This window comes from Danio aesculapii, chromosome 25 (assembly GCF_903798145.1).
Source record: "Danio aesculapii chromosome 25, fDanAes4.1, whole genome shotgun sequence".
NCBI classification, from domain to species: domain Eukaryota; kingdom Metazoa; phylum Chordata; class Actinopteri; order Cypriniformes; family Danionidae; genus Danio; species Danio aesculapii.
In genome coordinates this window covers 24,591,759-24,606,590 of record NC_079459.1, presented here as the reverse complement: position 1 = coordinate 24,606,590, position 14,832 = coordinate 24,591,759, and the positions used below count along the sequence as shown (strand labels likewise).

Below are 14,832 nucleotides of genomic sequence, written 5' to 3'. Positions count from 1 at the left end.
TTAACTTTCAGTAGGTTATGGATAAGTGATCATATATGATCACGTCCATCTATGAATGCTAACACCTGTTTGTTCCAAGTCTGTCCTGGATTTAAGGCCACTAGAGAAGAGTATGGCCGACAGATGTGTACTCTGCGAGTCTGGCTTGCAACCACATGCACGCAACAATTACTCTGAGGTGCAATTGCTGACTTTGTGAAAAAGACAAGAGATTAATAATTCATGGAAGAGCCGATCCAAACAGACTTTCTGCCTGCTTTGCGGGAGTCTGCCTTCTCCTGGCAAGATTTCTAATTAGTATTGTATATGAGATATTTAGGCCGAGTGAGCTACAACGAAGTCGTTTCTTTAGACAGACGCTTCCCTGATCACGACACATGAAAAGGTGAAAACAAGAAGTATTCAACATCGAAACAGAACAGCGTGCATTGTTAAAGAAACGATTATAAATTCAACCCGAGGGAAGGCGCGTGATTAAATCTGTCCTGTGATGTTTCCGCGTCTTTGATCTTTCCGCATTAACCGTTTCCGTTCTGTGTGCCCCGCGCCATTGCACAATGCATCTCATAGGCCTCCGGCAGAAACGCGAGCGAATTAGTTTTGACATGTGGGTTGCAGGACTCATAGAAAGCCAATACAGGACCACTAATCACATAACCATGTGACCCATATGAGACGTCCCATGCTCATGCTGTTTGCATATACAGCCCATACAGCAGATACAGGACAATGTTTTCTCATTTTGTTGTTTTCACATCTGTGCAGTGATTTAATTAGATGTTCCTCTGATTAATACTAATGTTGGTATCCTCAGAGAGTGCCCGCTCTTGTTAGATTCACAAAGCAAAGATCCGACGTCTACCTCATGGAACGTAAAGGCATTGTATTAGATATCTAAAGATCATAACCTCCTGAGATCCAGCAAACAAACTAACACAGATTTTGCCATTTAGATTATTTCTTCTAACAAGTGACAGATGAATTTGTGCCAAAAATACCAGAAGCGCAGATGAAATATAGGCATTAGTTTGATTAGGCAAGCAGTCCTTTATATAACACATGATCTGGGAATAACCTGTTTAAAAAAGATTGTGTACTGTGTTCCCATGTTACCTATGCAAATATTATGGTTAGCTACATTTCATTATAGTTTTAGTATTGTCAGAGTGTGTACATTTACATTGTTCCAAAATTTGTACTCAAATCAAGATATTTCAAATTATAATGTACTTTTTATTACCGCTATTTGAAGTCTGCTCATCCAAACCTCATAGTGAACAATGTTAAAAAAAACATTCAAATTTGGTTACAGAAGTTCGAATGACATAATCCATGTTCACTAATTCACGTTCATTTGCGAACGAATCCCAATTTAAATTTGTTCATCAAATAAACCAATTGTGTCTCTTCTGAAGACTTGGATTTTACTTCTTGAATCATGTAGATTAAATTCAAGGGAGGGAGAGAACACTCAGATTTTATTAACAATTAGGGATGCACCGATATGGATTTTTTTGACCGATATCGATAACCGATTTAAAGGCCGATAACCGCTATATTATAGCTGATGAATATATTTCAAACGATCATATTTTAAACAACTGATTTTATTTCAACTTCATGGTTTGATCTGATCTTATGAACTGAATAGCCTACTCAAATAAAAAAAGCAATATTTCAAATTTCAAAGCAAAAAAAATAGCTAATTTCAAAATTGCAAGGTGATTATAGACCTATATTCATGATTTCACATAAATCAGCATGCCAAAAATAAATTATTTCCTTTTCTTCGCATAGCAAGTTAACATGCAACTTGACTGTTTCATAAAGTAATAGGTTCAACTAGCTTATTAAAGTTGAGACAAACTTTGAGGCTGGCTTGAGAAAGCCTGTTGGTAATCGTTATTTTAGTTTGAAACAGTTTGAAAAAGTATGAATAGATAGATAGATTAATAGATAGATAGATAGATAGATAGATAGATAGATAGATAGATAGATAGATAGATAGATAGATAGATAGATAGATAGATAGATAGATAGATAGATAGATAGATAGATGATTGACAGCTTAGACTGATAATGTATCAACGTTTCTTGCCAGTATGATCAATTTAAATCAACCGCCATGTCTCTATAACAGTCTATGGGACAGTTGCTAGGGTGCAGTATCTGGTTGTTAGGGTGCGGCTGGAAAGTTTAAAGGTCATTAGTGATTGGCCGCTGGCTTGACTGATTTAAATGAGCTTAGACCTAAGTCTGTATGACAGTCTGATGCAGAGTTATGAGGTCACAAAGTTTGGTCCAATAGGATTTTTCCAATAGTCCCGGCACAGTTTTTGGAAAACTGAAAGTCAGATAAGTTGGAAAAGATATAGCACACCGATTCAGACCAGTCCGAAGGTCTGACCCAAGCTTGGTCGTTATAGCTTTAAAGCCCTAGGAGGAGATAGAGTTGCAAATTTAGTCTCAGAAAACGAAAGAATAATACTATTAAGTTTAAATAGGATTTCAATAGGTGGGCTTCCACAAGCCAGCTTAATAACAAAATGGGATTTAATTAACAAACAAGTTAAATATATTTTAAATAAAATGAAAATGAAAGCAGTAAGAACTTAAACCATCTCTGTGGCTCCGTTATTGTGCCCTGGACAAGTCTGAACAAGTTCGACCCACGCATGCACGAGGCAGGCAGTTTTATACAATTACGTAATCTATCGACTTAAAGATATCAGCCTAATTTTGATATCGGACTGATAACAATAACATTAAAAATAGCATTTGTCGGCCAATAACAATATGGCTGCCGATATATCATGCATCACTAGTTTCTATTTTGAGACTTTGAAATGAAATGCGGATTAGTAAATGCTAACAAAATTGACATTTTGGAGTGAACTAATCCACAAATTGCATTTAGGATTGTATTTTCTCTTCTATTTGTGATCCTATTTTATATATATTCTTACATAACTATATCAAATTATTATAATACTGGATATCAAAGAAATATTCTTCATATCTAAAACACTTTAAACTGTGGTATTTATCATCTCAGAGATATTAACAAACAACTTATGTCCACTACGTGATCAAAAATGAATTGCTGATTCTCAGGAGGATCTAAAACCCAACTGAAACAGGCAGGCTATACACCCACTCTTATCTTCAGAACCACGGAGAGCGCCAACAGCGCGCCGGTGTCGTGACTGCTCTCCCTCTATCTCCCTCTCCCTGAGAGGAGCTTTCCCACGATATCATAGTAATACAAGAGAAGAGTTTACAACGATTATCTAACAAATTTTCTACATTAGGCCTGCCCGTCATGTTGTTTACTTACAACACCTCTTTAGTCGCCTCTTTTAATGAGAAGTTCCTATGGCTACATGCAGAATTATCAAAGGACTGGTGGATTGCGTGAGTTTGTACCACAAGAGATCCCACTTTCACTCCTCTGCCTGACCTTACTGGGAAAACATACATCAGGGACACTTTAGCAGTTACTTTCAGATGATAATTACCTGTTTTCTTTAAGTCGAGGATGTATAAAGTTTGTTTTAATGGATCAGTAAACGGGAAGAATGGTACAAAACAATCTAGGTTGCTTCAAATTCTGACCAAAGAAATATTCCACAAGACAACACAACATCTGAATTGATACAGATAATCATATCCAAAAGTTTACATACCCAAGTGTTGCATCTTGCACCAATGAATGGTGATTTAGTCCACTTTTCGTATCCTCCAAGTACTGTTTCCCAGCATGCTCTGCTTGCTAACAGTAACAATATGATGTTGATATCCATATTCATGATACAATACATATAAAAAAACTGTTATTAAACATAAAAATTATTAATTCATGGAAAATTTAAGGTCACACATTATTTTGATAGTCTGTTTGTTGAATTTAAGTTACATTGGATCTACATGCCAAATAATTCTCATTAGATTATAAGTAGACTGTTAGGTTGGGGTTAGGGTCAGTGTAAGTTGACATGTACTTGTAAAGTTTCTTATAGTCAGTTAAATGTCTGTTTAGCAGCAGTATCAGCAGATATTAAGCAGACAGTCTACTAATACTCGAATAGGCCATCAAAATAAGGTGTTACCAAATTTAAACATCATATTAAAAATCATTGGCATGATACTTTGTAGCAATCACATTGTTTTGCAAATTTACACTGGTAAAAATCTATTTAAAAAAAAAGGAATTCTATTCCAAAAAAAAGAATTGTAGAATTAGGGTGCGCTCACAACAAATCTAAACAAAACATTCAAAGCATATTAAATATATAACACTAACAGCACATATTATGGTTTTGACTGTCTGTCGCAATATATTGTTATATAAGCCAATATTTAGTGAAGGCACACCAACAGTACACATTTTCTTTCTTTTTTTTATTTATACTTAGTTTTTATTGATTTTTTAGGAACATATAACCAGTAGGAATAAAAAAAAAAAAAAAAAAAAATAATTAATATATAAATACATACATATATATGTGTATACACAAATACATCCATGCCACACATGTACTGTATATCTACATGTAAGTCGGAATTATTAGCCCCCCTTTGGATTTTTTTCTCTTTTAAATATTTCCCAAGTAATGTTTAACAGAGCAAGGAAATTTTCACAGTATGTCTGATAATATTTTTTCATTCTGGAGAAAGCTTATTTGTTTTATTTCAGCTAGAATTAAAGCAGTTTTTAATTTTTTACAAACATTTTAAGGTCACAATATTAGCCCCTTTAAGCAATTTTTTCTGATAGTTTACAGTACAAACCCATCATTATACAATAACTTGCCTAATTACCCTAACCTGCCTAGTTAACCTAATTAACCTAGTTAAGGCTTTAAATGTCATAAGCTGTATAGAAGTGTCTTGAAAAATATCTAGTCAAATATTATTTACTGTCATCATGGCAAAGATAAAAGAAATCAGTTATTAGAAATGAGTTATTAAAACTATTATGTTTAGAAATGTGTTGCAAAAAACTTCACTCCATTAAACAGAAATTGGGGAAAAAATAAACAGGGGGGCTAATAATTCTGACTTCAACTGTACATACATAAAAATATTAAATTAACCTCATCAAAAAAAAAACAAATAAATAGAATAAGCATAAAATAAAATATAATAAAAGGTTGCCAAACATAATCTTACAATGACGCATAACCTAGAATTTCGTAAATGTTAAATTATGGATAATTATATGGAGAAAGCCAGCCATTTACTCAATTTCTTTTCAAAGATCTCTGTAATTGTAATTGAAGTGCATGTGTCATTTTCTTCCATTTCCTCAACTTCTGCTATTATTTTGAACCATTCATCTTTATTTGGTGGGTCTTCTTTATACCATTTTCAGGTTAAAGCTTTTTTACTTGTTGCCAATAATATCTTAAACATATGTCTATCCTCCTTTTTAAGTTTATTAGGAATATCTCCTAGATAAAGTACTTCAATTGATCTAGGAATATGAAGATCAAAAATATCATTTATAGCGGAGTGCACAGTTTCCCAAAAACTATGAATTCTTGAGCAGTGCTAGAATATATGCGCATGATGTGCCTCTTCTACCCCACAATTCCTCCAACAAGGATGAGGAGTTCCCGAATGTAATGATTTAATTCTTGGTGTAATAAAAAATGTAATCAAATTTTTCCAACAAAACAAACTCACCCCACATTCTTAAGCTTGTTGAGGTGTGTGGGACAGCACATATTTTAACCTATTGGTCTTGATTTAAAAATAATGCCTATTTCCTTTTCCCATTTTAATCTTATAGTGCATATGGAAAGTGCAAATGGAAAGTATTCATAGCACTTCACTTTTCCTAAATTTGTTACAGCCTTATTCCAAAATGGATTAAATTCATTTATTTCCTCAAAATTCTACACACAATACCCCATAATGACAATGTGAAAAAAAGAGTTTTTGAAAATTGTTGCAAATTTATTAAAAATAAAAACCCTGAAAAATCACATGTACATAAGTATTCACAGCCCTTTGCTCAATACTTCATTCTATCAGGGTGAATAGGAAGCGATGGTGTTCAGCCATTTTCAGATCTCTCCAGAGATGTTCAATAGGATTTAGGTCTGGGCTCTGGCTGGGCCACTCAAGGATATTCACCGAGTTGTTGTGAAGCCACTCTATTGATATTTTGGCGGTGTGCTTTGGGCCATTGTCCTGCTGGAAAAAATAAACCGTCACCCCAGTCTGAGGTCAAGGGCACTCTGAAGCAGGTTTTTATTCAGGATGGTCTGTACATTACTGCATTCATCTTTCCCTCTATCCTGACTAGTCTTGCAGTTCCTGCTATTGAAAACCTCCCCACAGCATGATGCTGCCACCACCATGCTTCACTGTAGGGATGCTATTAGCCTGATGATAAGTGGTGTCAACCCTGGGACATTATGTAGACAGATGTATGCCTTTTCAAATCATGTCCAATCAACTGAATTTACAACAGGTGAACTCCAACTAAGCTGCTGAAACATCTCAAGAATGATCAGTGGAAACAGAATGTACCTGAGCTCAATTTAGAGTTTCTCTGCAAAGGCTGTGAATACTTATGTACATGTGATAATTTCAGGTTTTTTATTTTAAATAAATTTGCAACAATTTCAAAAAAAAAAAAAAAATTCACATTGTCATTATGGGGTATTGTGTGTAGAGTTTTAAAGAAATAAATGAATTTAATCCATTTTGTAATAAGGCTGTAACAAAAAAAAATGTGGAAAAAAGTGAAGCGCTATGAATTCTTTGCAAATGCACTGTAGTCTGTTGAGAGTAATTTAAAAATTGTTTGTCATACTTTTCTTGTATGTCTGAATGAAAATCTGAACAAGCTGATTGTTCCAATCCTCATACTGTACTTCTATTATATAATAATCCCGCAACTGTAAATATCTAAATAGATCTTGGTTTATTAGACCAAACGTATCTTTTAAAGTTTGGAAACATTACATTCTATTCATAGTCCCAAGTTTAAAATTTGGGTCATGCACCACCCAATTCAGAATTTGAATTTGTTTTTCCAAATGAAGTTCCTTTCCCTATATAAACCTAATTTTTTTCTGTAAACTGTGTCAGTGGGTTAAGATACTCAATCTTCATCAGGAAATTAGTTTTTAACTTCCTGGATTTCACTTTTATTTCCTTTCATCTTGTCTCTACCTCAAGATCACACTAACACACCAATGGTCTTAATTGTGCGGCAACAGTACACATTTTTTAACCTCTTCCTATTCAAACACACATGAATCAACTCTTAAGTACATTAGAAGAGACTCAGAAACCTAAAATGAATGGTTCAGATAAGGGAAACATCCAAAATATGTACTCTTGGTGTGCCTCCAGGAACAGGATTGGGAAACACTGATATAAGTGGACCAATTAAGTTTTTAATTCCCCTTTATATTAAGGTTTAGTTATTAAAAATGTAAATGTACACAAAGCAAATCCAGCAAATGAACCAAGAGAAAAAAAAAAGATATGCTAAAAACATCTTAGCATGCTAATAACAAGCAAATATTAAATACTAACAAACATACAGCCTATGTTTTATTACTTGGAGGCGCTGCTTGTAAACACAGTGTAATATGCTCAAGTAATTAATTATATTTATATAATTACAGTGTCCATAAATATAATGCAAAGCTAAACTGCCACCAATATTTGGCTCTTCCTGTATATCTTGAACAACAATAACACTCACATTGTAATTCTAGTCGCTGTGACTTGGGACTCTGCCCAAGGCCGTCAAAGAAAACAAAGCAGTTCAAAGGCTAATCAAGGACAAAGTCTCATCCCCCCACTCCACATACCTCAAACGGGAAGACGTAATGTACAAAATCATTTCAGCCAGTGGGCGGATCTTGTCCTCAGACCGCCAGACTCCGAGTCGGATACTTAGTTTTGTGTCTGTGCAAACGCTGTGCCCATCAATCAGAGCACTACAGACGTCAGCAGTTTTACATCACTGTCAGGCAGTCTTTATTCTGGAAGGCCTGCCGATGCATCATAATCAAAAAATCTCCCTCATCTATAATCCATTAAACTATCTATTTGATTTGCTTTTGTTTTAGGGATGTTACTGATTATCCCCCAAAAATCATTTGCTATACAATACTGTACGTCTGAAGAGAATTATAACTGAAAAAAAAAAGAGAACAGGTTTTTGTTTCATTGCCTGTAGGAAATCCAATAATGTTGGTATGAAGACGATATCTAGCTATTGTTATCTTAAAATCTCATTTTTGTTACAGTTCACTCTGAAACAAGCAGAAGTGTGTGGTAGATAATGAACTAAAGACTGTGTGCTGGTGTGAAAGAACTAGACTGAGAATGTTTGGGAGGTGCGAACTGATGCCTCCACTTTTTCTGTGTGTCAGTGTGTGTGGGAATTTTCTTTGTTAATCCCATCAGTTTAGGACGATGTTTGATCTACATATCACACATTACGCAGCTGCTGCCCGACAATATGAAGAAAGCATCAACCAGATGTTGGCCAACTGTCCCGCCACACGGTGGAACACTGAATGTACAGTTACTGCACGGGCCTGTGACAGTGTGTCAGTTTCCTGTTCTCACTTCAACTGCAATACTTGGTTTCTCACTATCATACACACTCTCTGTCTGCAAGTAACTTTCTTCAGATAAAAGCGATCAATGTTAAATAGTTAATAGATGTAAAATAGTGGGTTATCAGATGAATTGCGAGAGAGATGACAGAAGCGGACAGATATGTAGTTATGGTTCAATTACAAAAAAGACAGATGGAGAGAATGACTGACTTAAGTAGATAAAGGCAAAGACAGATATATATTCAAACAGACAGATAGACATAGATAGATATACGGATGGATGGACGGACAGATAGATAGATAGACAGACAGACAGAAAGCCAGAAAACTAGATAGACAGATGGATGGATGGATGGATGGATGGATGGAAAAATAGACAGTTAGAGAGACAGACAGACAGACAGACACATAGATGGATGGATGGATAGACAGACAGACAGAAAATTAGACAGATGGGTGGATGGATGGAAAACTAGAAAGACAGACAGATAAATAGACGGATGGATGGAAAAATAGATAGATAGATAGATAGATAGATAGATAGATAGATAGATAGATAGATAGATAGATAGATAGATAGATAGATGGATGGATGGATGGATGGATGGATGGATGGATGGATGGATGGATGGATGGATGGATGGATGGATGGATGGATGGATGGATGGATGGATGGATGGATGGATGGATGGATGGATGGATGGATGGATGGATGTATGGATGGATGGAAAACTAGACAGACAGACAGACAGACAGACAGACAGACAGATAGATAGATAGATAGATAGATAGATAGATAGATAGATAGATAGATAGATAGATAGATAGATAGATAGATAGATAGATAGATAGATAGATAGATAGATAGATAGACGGACGGACGGACGGACGGACGGACGGACGGATGGACGGACAGAAAACTAGATGGATGGATGGATAGATGGAAAAATAGACAGAGACAGACAGACAGACACATACAGTAGATAGATGGATGGATGGATGGATGGATGGATAGTTGGATGGTTGGATGGATGGATGGATGGGTGGATGGATGGATGACTAGACAGACAGACGGGCGAATGGACCTGATGGATGGATGGATGGATGGAAAACTAGACAGACAGACAGACAGAGAGACAGACGGACGGATGGACGGACGGACAGACAGAAAACTAGATGGATGGATGGAAAAATAGACAGAGAGACAGACAGACAGACAGACAGACAGACAGACACAGATAGATAGATAGATAGATAGATAGATAGATAGATAGATAGATAGATAGATAGATAGATAGATAGATAGTTAGATAGATAGATAGATAGATAGCTAGATAGATAGATAGATAGATAGATAGATAGATAGATAGATAGATGGATGGATGGATGGATGGATGGATGGATGGATGGATGGATGGATAGGTGGGTGGGGTGGGTGGGTGGGTGGACGGACAATCGGACAGATGAGCAGACAGATAGACAAACGGACAGACGAATGGATGGACGGATGGAAAACTAGACAAACAGACAGACAGACAGACAGACAGACAGACAGACAGACAGACAGATAGATAGATAGATAGATAGATAGATAGATAGATAGATAGATAGATAGATAGATAGATAGATAGATAGATAGATAGATAGATAGATAGATAGATAGATAGATAGATGGATGGATGGATGGATGGATGGATGGATGGATGGATGGATGGATGGATGGATGGATGGATGGATGGATGGATGGATGGATGGATGGATGGATGAGGTGGGTGGGTGGGTGGGTGGACGGACAATCGGACAGATGAGCAGACAGATAGACAAACGGACAGACGAATGGATGGACGGATGGAAAACTAGACAAACAGACAGACAGACAGACAGACAGACAGACAGACAGACAGACAGACAGACAGATAGATAGATAGATAGATAGATAGATAGATAGATAGATAGATAGATAGATAGATAGATAGATAGATAGATAGACAATGTAGGGATATTTGTAGGGAAGACAGACACATAAATAGTCAAATAGACCGACTGACAGACAGACAGATGGATACATATGTAGTTCTAAAAAAGACAGACAGTGGTAGACAGGAAGCTCTGTGGCATGGGCTGTTTGTGAGCCAGGAAAGTATGTATATTGAAGTGGGGGGCTGGGAAAATCCAGCAAGCTCCAGCCCCATCGAGCCATCCAGCAGCCCTCACTGACATGCCAACCCACAGAGATCAATACAGGCAGTGGGAATGGGGGCGTTCATATGGCTGAATGTGTATGCATGTAGCTAACAGGATGAGAAAGCTGATAATGTAAAGACAAAGAGAATGGGGGAGAAGAAGAGAGGGTGAGAACGAATAAGAGGTGGGAGAGATGGTGAGATAACGGAAGTAGCACAGTGTGCTCTGTGTGTGTGTGGCTGCCACAGTAATAGTGCCAGCATGTTCTAGAATGTTGGCCAGGATGAATCATCAGCATGTAGGGATAGTGGTTACATCAGAGGTGATCTCACGGAGCGTGAAAAGTACAGGACAGATCAGGTGGATCGTGAATATATATACCATCCGGTATAAAAGACCCATGCTAGGTGAGCACATATTATTAAAGGGAAAGTTCTATATTAATCTTCAGATGGAAAAAGTAGCTTATTCTGTAGAACACAAGTAGTTTACTTTTGTGTAAATGTCCTATATCCGTTGTAAGGTCAGTTGGACCACTTGTACTCTGAATTTTGGAGATTTTGAGGCTTGACAGTTCTAGTTCTTATTCTCTTTAATATTTTGGCCAAGAAAAGGAATGAGAATGATCTTCACAGAAATTTCATTTGTGTTTGAAAGAGTGCTGTCCCAGATTTCAGCACCATGGAGAGAGACACTTTGTAACTGGACTTGGTTGTAAGTGTGAAAGCAGAAATCCTAGAGACACACAAACCAGACGTGAACTACAGAGCTCCTCTGAATTCATTCTTAAGCAGTATCTTACCATACTTTCCAAAATATAACTTTTAAAAAGTTTTTTAGGCCTATATGTGGTGCAACTTGACAAGTTTACCCTACCTGACAAAAGTCTTGTCGTTGATCTCAGTTGTAAGAACAACAAATAATAACTTGCCTTCTTGTTGATCATTTGGAAAAGTGGCAGAAAGTAGTTTTTCTGATGAATCATCTGTTGAACTTCATCCCAATCATCACAAATACTGCAGAAGACATACTGGAACCACAAGGACCCAAGATTCTCACGGAAATTAGTCAAGTTTGGTGAAGGAAAAATCATGGTTGGGGGTTACATTCAATATGGGGATATCTGCAGAGTGGATGACAACATCAACAGCCTGAGGTATCAAGACATTTGTGCTGCCCATTACATTACAAACCACATGAGAGGGCAAATTCTTCAGTAGGATAGCGATGCTTCTCATACATCAGTCTACACATCAATAGCCGCATTTCCACTATCGGGCCAGTGCGAGCCAGGGCTTTAATCGGGCCAGGCCGGGCCAATAGCCCGGGAGGTTGAGAAATGAGGCCGAAATCATGTCACGTTTCCACTGTCGGGCTAGTTGCTCGCAGCGCGTCATGCAAACACCGCCCCCAGAACGTCCCCCGAATCAAACGTCACACAACCCGTCACACAACCCGCCCACTTCAGCGGGAACAAAAAACTCAAATTATAACCACAAACACAACCTGGCATCACTACGAGAGCTGGAAGATGGAGAACACCGAAGCGATTGCTTTTTTACTGTTTGTGGTCTGTTGGTGTAAGGCCAGACAGCGATCCCTGGATAAGGACAGTTTGGCTGCAAGGCGAGTGAGTTGATCAAGCACGATAGCAAAACAAATGTAAGGGAAGAAAGCATCTTGTCTCCTCTTTACCTGAAAGGAAAACTCCGCCTTTGTACATAACCCCGCCCCGAAGCCCCAGTTGGCCCTCCTTGGCCCAAGGTATTCGGCGGGCCGAAAAAGGCAGGACGCTGGCCCCAAGGAAGCCCCGCTTTGGCCCGATTACACCCCGGAAGTGATAGTGGAAACGCGACTGGCCTTGGCTCGCCCTGGCTCGCTCGCTTTAGGCGCGATAGTGGAAACGCGGCTATTGTTCCTGAAAGCAAAGAAGGTCAAGGTGCTCCAGGATTGGCCAGCCCAGTCTCCAGATATGAACAATATTGAGCACGTTTGGGGTAAGATGAAGGAGGAGGCATTGAAGATGAATACAAAGAATCTTGATGAATGCTGGGAGTCCTGCAAGAATGCTTTCTTTGTCATTCCTGATGACTTTATTAATAATTTATTTGAGTCATTGCAGAGATGTATGGAAATAATTAAAAATCAAGGCATGATCATATTTTTTTTTTGGTAAAATATGTGTAATCTAAAGGTCTTTGCCTCATACAAGCCACTTCTGATATCAAATGATCAACTTGAAGTCAAGTTATTATTTGTTGTTCCTAAAACTTGAATAGGCAACAAAACTTTTGTCAGGTACTGTATATGTAAAGCGTACTTTCTACAGGCTAGTAGTTTTAAACACCAGTTTTCTGACTACTCTGAATACATTTGTTGAGGTTAGCCATATTTTGGTGGAACAAGACCTCTGAAAAGTTGGGTTTCTGTCCACTTCTATACAAAATTTTATTCAGTTTTTGTATGTAAACCAAAGACATATAAATGAACCAAAAACTGGACAGAATGTTCAAGCTTAATTGCTATTTTCTCATCATAGTAATCAACACTTAATTCAATTGACCAATATAATTTCGGTTGAGGCCTTTTCTTAGCAGATATTTATATATGCCATTATTTTTGATTTAGCATTAGCTCTATTATTAAAATGACAATTGTAGGGACTAAAACCCAAGTTTTCTACATCCTGTGACAATATTTTCAGATTAAGACCCATCAGTGCTGTTCACACCACCTGTGAGAATGTTAGCGTTATTGGTTACTCGTGTCACTTAATAAAAGTTTCAAGATGGTGATTCGTCAAGACTCCAGACAGAAATGTCTGGCTGCCAGTGCCATTAAGGAAATTTTACAGAATGCAACATTCCATTATTTTGTTGGCACACTCCACAATAAATAAAGCAGCTGGCGGCTAAATTGACAGACATTGTGATACCTCATGGACATCAAGATCAATGAGATGAACACTTGATCCCCTGGGGCTCCATCACAATAAGCGGAGTAAAGGAGCTTGGTCTGGAGATCATGGCTGCCAAAAACACTTTTCCACTGTTGCCATAATGGTTGTGCTGATGCTGCTACATGTGATAACGATGATCATCTTCTACATATTTTAATAGTTCATGTTTCATGCATTTCTGGTTCACTTAGTGCCCCACATGAAATGAGACAACAAAAAAATAATGTCTGTATATGTTACAGAAAGCCTCATTAGATGATATATAGTTTCAGGAGTCTCATGTTTAAAAAAGTAGGCTGTGTATTGCAGTATGAGGCATCTGTTACACATTATTTTTTTACACAATACCAGACTACATTTCATTCCCTTTTTTATTAAGCTGTTACTTGCCCTCATTGCATGGTACCACAGCAATGAGAAAAGCACTTGACTGAGCTCACAAGGATTATTCCTGTTTGTGCCTCGAGTAACACATGCTACAAACCCCTCCCAACTGTACCGAGTTCCTCAAAAGACGAAAACATATTATAGAGATGTGAATTGCAGTACGGTCTCCCCGGTGGTTATGTTTGTTGTTTTAAAATCAGGTAAAGTTGCAAATAACCTTTTAAAATTCTCAGCGCTGCTAAATTGTTGTCTTCACGGTCCTTTGGCTCATCACTCACATGGCTTAAAGTCAAAGCACCTGTTTGGCTTTACAAAAACTGGTATAATTAAAGGTCATTGAGAGGTTTAGCAAAAAACTTCAGCCTAATTTGAAATGGCTAAATGGAGTTTGATAAAAATGTGACACTACAGTGGCAACTGGCTCTTTAGGAGCTTCACTATTAGAGAGGACCAGAATTCACACCTGGCTACTAAAAGACAGCCCTTTCAAATTGTTTTCTTTAAACATTGCTTTTCCTAACACAGTCACGATGAAAATTGTGAAGCTGAAAACATGAGGCAACTCTCCAAACTGCAGAAACCTAAGGGCAGCAGACTCAGCAGGGGAAGCCTGGGCTTCACATCTGCTGCAGCTCTCAAAATCCTGCAACAGACAGCTGAATTGTTGATTTGTAGTATACACATCCACAGTTGTCTCTTATGTCC

The 14,832-nt window shown here is 37.6% G+C and overlaps 1 protein-coding gene across 1 annotated transcript in view; it reads left to right on the top strand.

Annotated features, from left to right (window-relative positions):
- jph3b (junctophilin 3b) overlaps positions 1–14,832 on the top strand; it is a 65,703-nt gene that overhangs the window by 4,125 nt on the left and 46,746 nt on the right.